A 9,464-nucleotide genomic window follows, 5' to 3' on the forward strand; every position below is an offset into this window, starting at 1 on the left:
ATGGCAACAGAAATTAACACATTGATTTCCAGTTGTCTCCCTCTTACCCGTTCTAATTTCTTTCTGCTGAGTGGCAAGAGGAATTAAAGCCAAGAAACCCGAAATTCAGGTCTTAGCTTTACTCATGTTTTTCCACTTGCTCCTTTAGTAGGTCACTGAATCATTCTTGTTTGTTACTCTCCCATGCAGGGGGAAAAAAAAAAAAGTTGCCATTCTTTTGGAAGGCAGAGTTGATATACAGTCACTTGAGCAGCTGCTTATCTCTCTGTGTGTCCTTAAGCTATGATTAGTCTTAATCAAACAAAGGGGTATCTAGTGATGCAGCAAGCTGGAAAGTGGTGGGGAGGAATAAAAGGAGCTTTGTAGCCATATTGAGCTGATGGCTGTGCATTTCTGAGATGTCAGAGAGGCATTTTAAATTTGCACACAAGTTGACAGGCTTGAAGTAGAGAGTGGACTCTCAAAGTTGTTATGTGAGTGGAATTTTCCCTCTAGTAACAGTACTCGAAGATCTGTTGCAAAGAAGGAAGAGTTGAGAGGGCAAGGAGTGAGGCTGGAAGCTCACTGAGATTTGCAGTAAAATTAAAAAGATCTTTGAGGATTGCATTGAATGAATAGAAAGTCCAAGATAAAGCCACATGGGCTGGATGCTGTGGATAGAGAAGGTCACAGGGATGGAAACAGGAAGGAAGAAAAAAAAATACTGTGAAGTTCAAGTCAAACAAATAACCTTTCAGCTGACTGGGCGGGTTTGAGTGCGGATTACAAACTCCCCGTGAGTGAGGAAATAAATGTTCAGCAGCAGGGTTGAACAGAATGGCAGCAAGGAAAGAGAAGTCTCCGAGTGTGATAGGGACATTGTGGAGAAGAAGAGAGATTGGAGTGGTACTTACTGGAGATCTGATAAAAAGGATAAAGGTGAATGGATAATGATGAGTTGGGGAGAAAAGAAGATGCTGGTGTAGTGCTGTTCAGGGGAGGAGAAATAGATACGAAAGGGAAGATGATATGGAAAATAAGGGTAGATGATTGAAGGCGTGGCTGGAGTTAGAGAAGTCCAGCATTTCTTCCCCGTGCTTTGATCTGTGATGGGAGAGTTAGATAGGAAGCACTTCATGAGGGTGTGCCTGATAAAGGGAGAGAGCGAGCTGGATGGACCCAAGGATGGAAGTCGCGGACGCTCGTGCAGTAAAATGGGGGCAGGAGAGTCGGGGTTCCTGCTTTGGCTGTTCTAATGCTGCCTTGCTTCCTTTTGCTGCTGGAGAGAAAGGTTTGCTGTTTTAAAACAAAACAACAGCAACAGAAAAACTTTATCAGTTTAGAAACTTGGACCAGTTTGGGTTTAATCTGGTATTTCATTTTTAATTAACAGACTTCAGGCTATATGCTTACTACTTCCTTTCCTTTGTATGCAGAAATCAATTTACAGTTTTCCTCATCTGTCCTTTGATACTTTAACGTCACTGGCACAAGCAGTTTCTTTAAAGACAAAACTTCTAAGCTACTTCTGAGGAAAAAGACAAGCTTTCTAAACTCTTTGATGGCTATAGAAATATTTTACAGCTTTCATACAATTTTCCTTTCATTCTGGAAAGGAAACCTTTAACATGTCTATAAAACAATTATGAAGATGATTAGGAAAAGTACTTGTTTCAGTTGCCTCCAAAGAAAATAGAGTTTGTTCTTTGTGTTTCAGACAGTGATGGAAAAACCTGAATCTGATTGTTTTTAGTGCAAGCTAGAATTACACTATTGTCACAGTTTCTGAAGCAGGAAGGCTTGAAAAATGGGGTTAGGAAAAGCTAGGTTTTCTAGAAATTGCTTCTAATAGTTTTATTACTAGAATAGAAACTCTAAATATGGTCTTTTCAAAATATTTTTTGTTTGTTTGCTCAAATGAGGGTTGGGAGGTCATTTTTGATTGTTTTGAATGTAAAACGTGCTGTGTTGGTGCCATTCATAATCTAATTAATATAGACATCTCTTTGTAGGTAAATCAGTAATTGCCATCGGAAATGTTCTAGTGTGTGTTTGCCATAGCTTATTTACTTTGTGACACAAGCACAAAGCTTTTCACTAGCCCTTAGTTTCTTGGCTTGTTGATCTTGGATAAATCAGTTAACTGCTTTTTCCTCCCTTTCTCCCTTCTAAAAATGACCAAAAGAGCCGCAACACTTCAGAGACCCAGATGCGTGTACTGCTCTTTTTGAAAGGGGGGAACAAAGGCATGAAGTTTAGAGGTGAGCCAACATAGGAGTCTAAAAGGAAGCCTTATCAAAGATGACACCTCAGCTGTGAACTTAAATAATAAAGGAAAAAAACAGAAGGAAGAGGAAGATGTGCTGTTTACTGATACCTCTGTTAGCAAAGCTACTGGCCATTATAAGGGTGAGGAACCCTACAGATGCAAATTACAGGGTAATAAAACCAGGCTGGTATTTTAATGGTAATCATAATACTTCTGGAAGGCAGTGTTCTGCTGACTGCTGCCTTCGGCGTTCACCGGGCTGAACTGCCTGGGAAAAGCACCCGCTGCCTGTGGTGACTGGTAGTTGTGGTTCTGAGAGGCATCACTGCTCTCCTCGTGCTGTAGCCGTGGAAGCCTTGAATACCTGGTGCATCAGCCCTGGATTCCCGAGTCTGTTCTGATGGTGGTCTTCTGGAGAATCTAGAAGACCCTTCTGCTTCTAGAGCAACGGGAGCTGTTGCTATTCTTAGAGGAATTTGGATTTTTCACCTGCGGAGAGTTGGGTTTGTTGGGCTTGGAAGTCTAAATGGTGTCAGCTTCCTTGAGCTGTCAGTTGCGAGGCATGACCTCTTTCTGCAAGGGAGATTTGTTCAGAATGTGCTGCTCCTGTTTGCTGAAGGACCCTGCCCGTTAGGGAACCCCCTTTGCTCTGCAGGCAGGAGTGAGGAGGGCTCCTTGTCTGCTTCCCTCCCTCGCCTTGATGTGCTGCAGCTGCCGGACTCTGCCTCTCTGTGTTAAATGCAGTGTTGCACCGAGCAGATGTTTGTCTACTCGAACTCCTGTGGGGATAGTGTTTATTTTACTGTCGTTCTCATACATGTGGTGATCTCTTACAGGTCTCTTACAGGCTTAGTGCCTCTGAGGAGTGTTAAAGGAGAGACTGACACCTCGGCCATTCCCTGGCAGTGTGAACGGTTGGCTGCAGGGCAATTGCCATTCCTTCTCTAAGTAGATAGCAGCTTGTGCCTTAAGGTATTCAGACTCTGGGTGCCACTTAAGAGCAAGCTCAGCAACAGTTACCTTTGTGAAACAGTAGTATTTTTAAAGTTGGGCTGTCCAGCTGTGCCATCAGATGGATAACAGAAATCGGGATTGGAAAGGGCTGTAGGAAGCCGGCTAGGTCCAAGGGACAGTGAAATCCAAGATTCCATCCCTTGCTCAGTTATCTGGGCCATGGCCACTTGGAAGGTGTGTCAGAGGTACAAAGCTCAGGGTGTTAGGAGTGATTCTCGGAGCTGCTTTGTCTCCTCTGAGACAAAATGAAAGATAACAGGCTAGATGGGAAGGGCCAGCAGGCCCCCACTTGGATTGTCATACAGCCGGCTCTGATTAATTGGCAATAGGTGTGTTTTGGCCAGACCACTGCTGACCTAGAGATAACCCTTTGGACACCATACATTTTGTGATGTACCGTGATGCTAGGAAAAGGGTTTGATTGTTTAAGTAGTTAAGCATGCTGCTTAATGAATTGGACACTTTTTCTGGAAATCACGGAATGATTTTAATGACTTACTAGACAGTTTTTGATCCTTGATTTTTGTGTTCACATTACAGTGCTATCTACAACAGTAATGCAGTTAGAGACTTTCTCATCTCTATTTCTAGTTTAGCTGATGGTGTAGTGCAGGGAAGCAGGGGATTCAGTCTTTTTGCTATATTTAATGCCTTTTCTTGAATTTTTTATATGGAAATGTCTTGCTACATACAGAGATAAATAGTTTTGTTTTAAAATAGTGAGAGATTTCCAGAGGTATCTTTATTGCTTATTTATACCACACCAGATCAAGCAGAGGATATCTTTATGGGTGAAGTACACGTGTTTCTGCTTATGCTTCTCTTTAATTGCAGATTAATAATATTTCCCTATGCATTCTCTCAGTGCTTTGGGAAACAGAGGACAGAATTTTTGGGGGACAGTTAGAGCAGAAAGAGAAGAGCTGAGGCTGCATTCAGCTGAAGGAGCAAAGGAAGAAAGCTTCAGAGATCGACCTCTTTAGTCCATAGTGAGCTGTCTTTACACAAGTGCAGGGATCTCATGCTTGCTACAGCTTTGTTTCTGCATGAACATGAAAAGGCTTCTTCCAGCTCAGCAGTGAGATGGAAGGGTGGTTTTGTCTTTGCTGGTGTTAGGTGGGTTTTACTTGTACTAGGGTTGGCTTGTGAATAAGAACAAGAATTGAGGAGTTGAGTGTTAAGGGTGACCAAGGGTGTAAGGAGAAGATCCACATAGTCCTGCTCTTGTGCAATAGGTTTGCCCTTCTTGAGAAAGAAGCTACTAGTTTTGGAAGTGAGACAGCAGCTGCGTTCTTTATACTCGAGTCTTGCAGATCTGGGGGGAAGGTGGCAGCTTGCAAGTCTGCCCTGGTCCGAACCCTCTGCATGGTATACGTGTGGTCCTCTGCACTGCTTGCCTCCTATGCCATACCTGCCCTGGTGTTCTTCTAGGAGTCCTGCTTATGTGGATGCTTCCGAGTAACTGTGTTGAGAGGTTGTGTGAACACCAGAGCCCTCCTGCCATTGGAATAGCTGTGGGAAGTTGATCCTGGGGCTGTGTCCTGCCAGGCTGTGTACAAGAGGTGTACAAGAGGTGTACAAGACTGTTCTGTCCTGAAGAGTTTGTGTTGCAGCTTGTACTGGTCCTTAGAACAGACCTGCAGAAGCATACATAAACAGGATGAGGCCTTCTCTTTTCACTGATCCTTCTAACAGTGAAGCTTGTTTAGTCCTCATATATCAGCAAGGCGGTTTTTTAAGTGATATGTCTCTGTTACAAGATCCAAGCAAACCTTGCAGAGGCGTGAAGGATGCTTTTTCTGCTGAGATCTGTCAAGTTTGTTGTTTTCAGAACTCTCTAGCATGGGATGTTTACTTGAAATTCTTGTCTCCATGTCTCTCTGCCACTTTGTTTACCCTTCCTTCCCTCAAGGTCCCATAGTAATGGGTGCTCTGCCTGCAGCAGTTCAAGGACACATCAACCGAAGTGCCCTTGGCCAGCATGGCTATGAGACCTCTAGCAGGACTGCAGCCAATGCAGAGACTTCTCTATCCAACAGCCAGACCACTTCCCCAGCCCACGTGAGCTGGTTGTCCAAAACACTCTTGTCCGCATCGCCCTCGCTGTGCCAGGGGCTTTGTTGCCTTGGCAGCAAAATTCTAGGGCAGGGCAAGGGTTAGACTCAGACCATCAAACTGGGAGTGATGATACAGAGCCCAGGCCTCTGTGATGGTGGTGGTGTGTCTTTGGAGCAGCTGGAATAAAGTGACATTGGGGTTTCACAATAGACCTAAAAATAACTTGGACCCACTGCATTTAGTTACTATCTAGCAACTGTACATTCATGTGAATATACATGTGAGCTGTCACAGGCTACTCTGCTAAATTCTTCTCACTGCATCTTGCATCCAGATTGTAGGCTGCTGTTAAATCTATTCACTGTTTGTCTTCACTACTGACACCATTCCCAAAGGGACAGGGACCAAATGGAGCATGAATTGTGGAAGAGCTTCGCAGTTCTTTGTGATTTTTCGTTGAAGTCCATGACTGCTCTTCATTATCTTCTTATTATACAGACTTTTGCTTTTGGTGCTGTGGTATGACACAATGTAGCCTGTGTTAGTTACTGAAAACTATTACTTTGCAGTGTCAGAGGCAGAAGTAATCAACAAGGTAAAAAAAAAGGAAAGACATGCATATAAAAAGGAAAAATTTAAAAAAAGTTAAAAAGGAAATACCTGGACTGTGGGCCTGGCAGCTGTTAGAGAAGAAGTGCCAAACAGGAAGAGGCCAGTGGAAGATCTTGTTGCATTCCTGATCTGCCAATCAATGGATATGGTTATTATCTGCTGCCACATTTCCCAAGAGCAAAGAATAACTTGTTATTTTCTAGAATGGTTGGTCTCTGAGCATTCTGATGAATTTCTGAATGTTTGTACAGAAGCTGTAGCTGTGTGAACAAGCTTATCCATGGCAAGTCAAGCTCTGCTAATAATATTTACAGTGGCAACTGCCTGCATCAGGAGAACTTGCAGTATTTGAGTGAGAGGCAACACAACAAAGTCTTGGTTCTGCTAAGCTGTGCCATGGGTTCAGGAATGGGCTCTGACATTTGCTTGTCTGTTAGCAACACATAAAGGTCTGGATGTTACACGTCATGCTTCTCATGTTAGCACATTCTGTACAGTGTCCAAAGAAGGTATAAATGTTTCCCTGTATACATATCTGTGCACATACTTCAGCTTAGTCCAGCTTTCTGTTTGCTCGGTAAACATCTGTCCCTGACAGGATGGAGGTTGAGAGAACTTGAACACAAAATATGGTAGTGGTATGCCAAATGTGGGAAAGCATGAGGCTGTGAAAGGGAATGATCTACTTGCTTTTGCTCTTTCTAACACAGCTTTTGAGAAAGAACACTGAGGGGAGGGGTTGTAGTGGGGCAAACAGGTTAGCAACCTGGGAACACACAGTAATGACTTTCTGGGCTTGAGGATATGGAACTTTTAGAAAACACTAAGTCAAAGGATTTGGATGTGGTTGTGAAATACTTAGTTCTGCTTCAGAGCCAGGTAAGTATTTGCATGTTGGCAGCTTATTTCAAATGAACCTAGTGGTGGGATGAGAGAATTGACTCTATCAAAGATACAAATATCCTCAAGGAGGAAACTGCACTTATTTCAGGTAATTAGCAACCATGTTTGACATCTAAAACCTGTTGAAAATAGAAAGCAGAGATTGCGAAAGAGCTGAGAGCCTGAAGCAATCCATCCAAAAGCTGGGACATCTGAGTTGTTGCAGTAGCCACCACAGTGACTTTTCTCTGTCATTATCCCTCCCTTTTCAAAGCAGAGACCTGTCAAATCAATGCATATATTCGACTCACCCAGGTATGGGTGGGGAGAAGTTGTCCAATAAACACAGCAAAAGGAATAACAATGTAGTTCTGCCAAGTGACTTTTAGGGAGTAAGTTATCAGAATAGTTAATATAATTTTCTTTTACAGTTGAGAGGGGCTGGAGGGAGTGTCACACAAACGTGCTTGTCCTGTTCTCACACTTCCCTGCGCACCTGCTTGTGTCCACTGATGGGAAAGCGGGACCTTTGGCCCAGCCTTTCTGGGTGTTCTTACAGCTCTTGCTAAAGCAGGTGAGGTCTGGTGCCAAGTACTAGAGTGAGTTAGACAGTGTTTTAGTATCAGCTGTGAAGAAATTCCAGGCAGCACTTTCGCTGTTTGCTAACCTTTCTTTCTTGTAAAAAAGAAATTTGTCTTTTGCCTTACAAAACAATCACAGCTTTTTTATAGTTTTTGCTTTGTACAGAAATGTGTTTTCTTCAGGGCAGCACGGGACAGTGTGTGTCAGTGGCATTTGGTCACTGGAAGCTGCACATAAGCCCAGTTTGTGTTGCTGCATGGCTGCTTTCTGTGATACCAGCCTCGTTCTGTGCTGCTGCCTTCCCTAACTGACTGCCTGCAGGTACTGGGTATTCCACTGTCTTGTCAAAGCAGCCAGCCGGTGTTTGTGACTTGAATGACTCTGTGATCCGAGTCATTCCTCCTATGACAGAGGGGTAATCTGTAATCAAACTGCATGGGAGCCAGAGGCATTCCATATGTTCTGGTCTGTCCCTCTTGCTGTGTGAAATACTTAACCCTTCATAGGAACCATGTGACTAGATTTCACTCATTTATCAAAGCAGCAAACGTTACTGAAGAGTGCAACTAAACTTAGAGACTCCGTAAGTAGATGCACGGAAATATGCTCTAAAAGCCCATTCATTACTGTTTCTAATAAAGTTTTGGTCTGTGAAGGCTGTTGTTTAGGAGCCCAGCATGGATCCCATCTGTTTTCAGTATCCAGTCATAGAAGTAGAACACTCAAATCCCCAGTAAAAATCTTAGCGGAGCTTAAGGAGCCTGAAATTTTTATTAGCAGTTTTTATTAGCACATTAGGAGGCTTGGGGTCTGACCTCTGCATGTGGTGATTATAGTCTGTGGGGATGTAACAGGCTTTTTAAAATGGGGAGACAGATCATAGGAAGTTTAGAGATTGCTTCTCTCTATAACAATAAACATGTAAGAAATGTTATTTACCTTTCATCTGAGCATTCTAAGGGACTCTACAAAGTGAGGGTTGAGACTGGTTTATTGTGATTTTGGCATGTGGGAAAACATGATTCAAAGAATAGGCTTGTGTGAGGGTCATTTAGTGACGGGGTTTTTTGGTTTTTTTATAGTAAGATTCAGGAAAGTGCTGATATTGTCATGTGTTTTACTGGGGAAGTCACCACTTGCTTTGGGACATAAACCATCTCAGCCCACTTGAAAATGTGTTCTTTGTAAGGAGAGGGGTAGGTCAGTCCAGCTATGTGTTTTACCTCGTGCACAGGTGAATGATGTGAGAATTTCTGAATGGTTTTGCTGGTAGATGTTTGGTCATGGTGGTTACTGTGAGCAAAGGAATGACTTTTAGAGGTTATATTGCAGTCAACCCAAGGTCTTTCTCTGATATTCACCACATATAGAGAGATTAAATATTGCTTTATAGAGTTAACTCCTATGAAGTGTTCATCAGTGCCCTGTGCTGTGGTGAGCATAATGACCATAACCACCATCATTATAAAGTAAAACTCTACTCTTCATCATGACTGGAGCCACTTTCCTAAGGACAGGGCTGATCTTCTCTCCATCCGTGTGTGGGAACCAGGCATCCCCCTTGACCTGTCCAATCCTTCGTGGATAATGAGAGCCATCTGGGAAAAGCGTGGAGAGGGTGATATGTCATGAGCATTAGTACGCTCCCTGCCATGTCCCGCTTACTTACCGAAGGGTCGCTTGCACAGCCCTTCCCGCACCGCTGCAGACAAGTTTCCACAGCTCCTGTTTGAGCTGGTGACCCAGAGGTGAAGGTCTGTTTTCCACTATTTGTTCTCTGAATGTTCAACCTTCTTAGGAGGCTGTGGTCTTCGGTGGATCCCAGGGAGCTTCACTGCCTGCTTTGAGATGTGGCTGTTCCTGTAGCAGGAGCAGGAGGAACTGCTGCTTCACAGGTCTGTGTGATGTTCATCTCAAATTGAAGGGCTGGTTTTGGTTAAAGAGCTGGTTGTTAAAGCATTTGTTTGCACCTAGATCCAGCAAAGCTCTAAGTAGAGACTTTTCCTGTCGGGTGCACATGGCCTTTTAGAGGTGTTTTTATTTCTGAATTTTTTTAAACTTCCCCCCC

General features: G+C 43.4%; 1 protein-coding gene across 2 annotated transcripts in view; it reads left to right on the forward strand.

Moving 5' to 3' along the window:
* Window positions 1–330: 330 nt before the first annotated feature.
* The window catches only part of MLXIP (MLX interacting protein), a 43,502-nt gene continuing 34,368 nt past the window's right edge, over window positions 331–9,464 (forward strand). The window contains exon 1 of one of the 2 annotated variants that reach the window (XM_026860070.1): window positions 331–918. The gene's annotated coding sequence lies outside the window, so the exon portion shown is untranslated. The remainder of the gene's footprint in view (window positions 919–9,464) is intronic. The other variant, XM_026860069.1, reaches the window with a different exon arrangement.

This window comes from Athene cunicularia (genome assembly GCF_003259725.1).
Source record: "Athene cunicularia isolate RWA chromosome 15 unlocalized genomic scaffold, athCun1 chr15_part1, whole genome shotgun sequence".
Classification (NCBI taxonomy): Eukaryota; Metazoa; Chordata; class Aves; order Strigiformes; family Strigidae; genus Athene; species Athene cunicularia.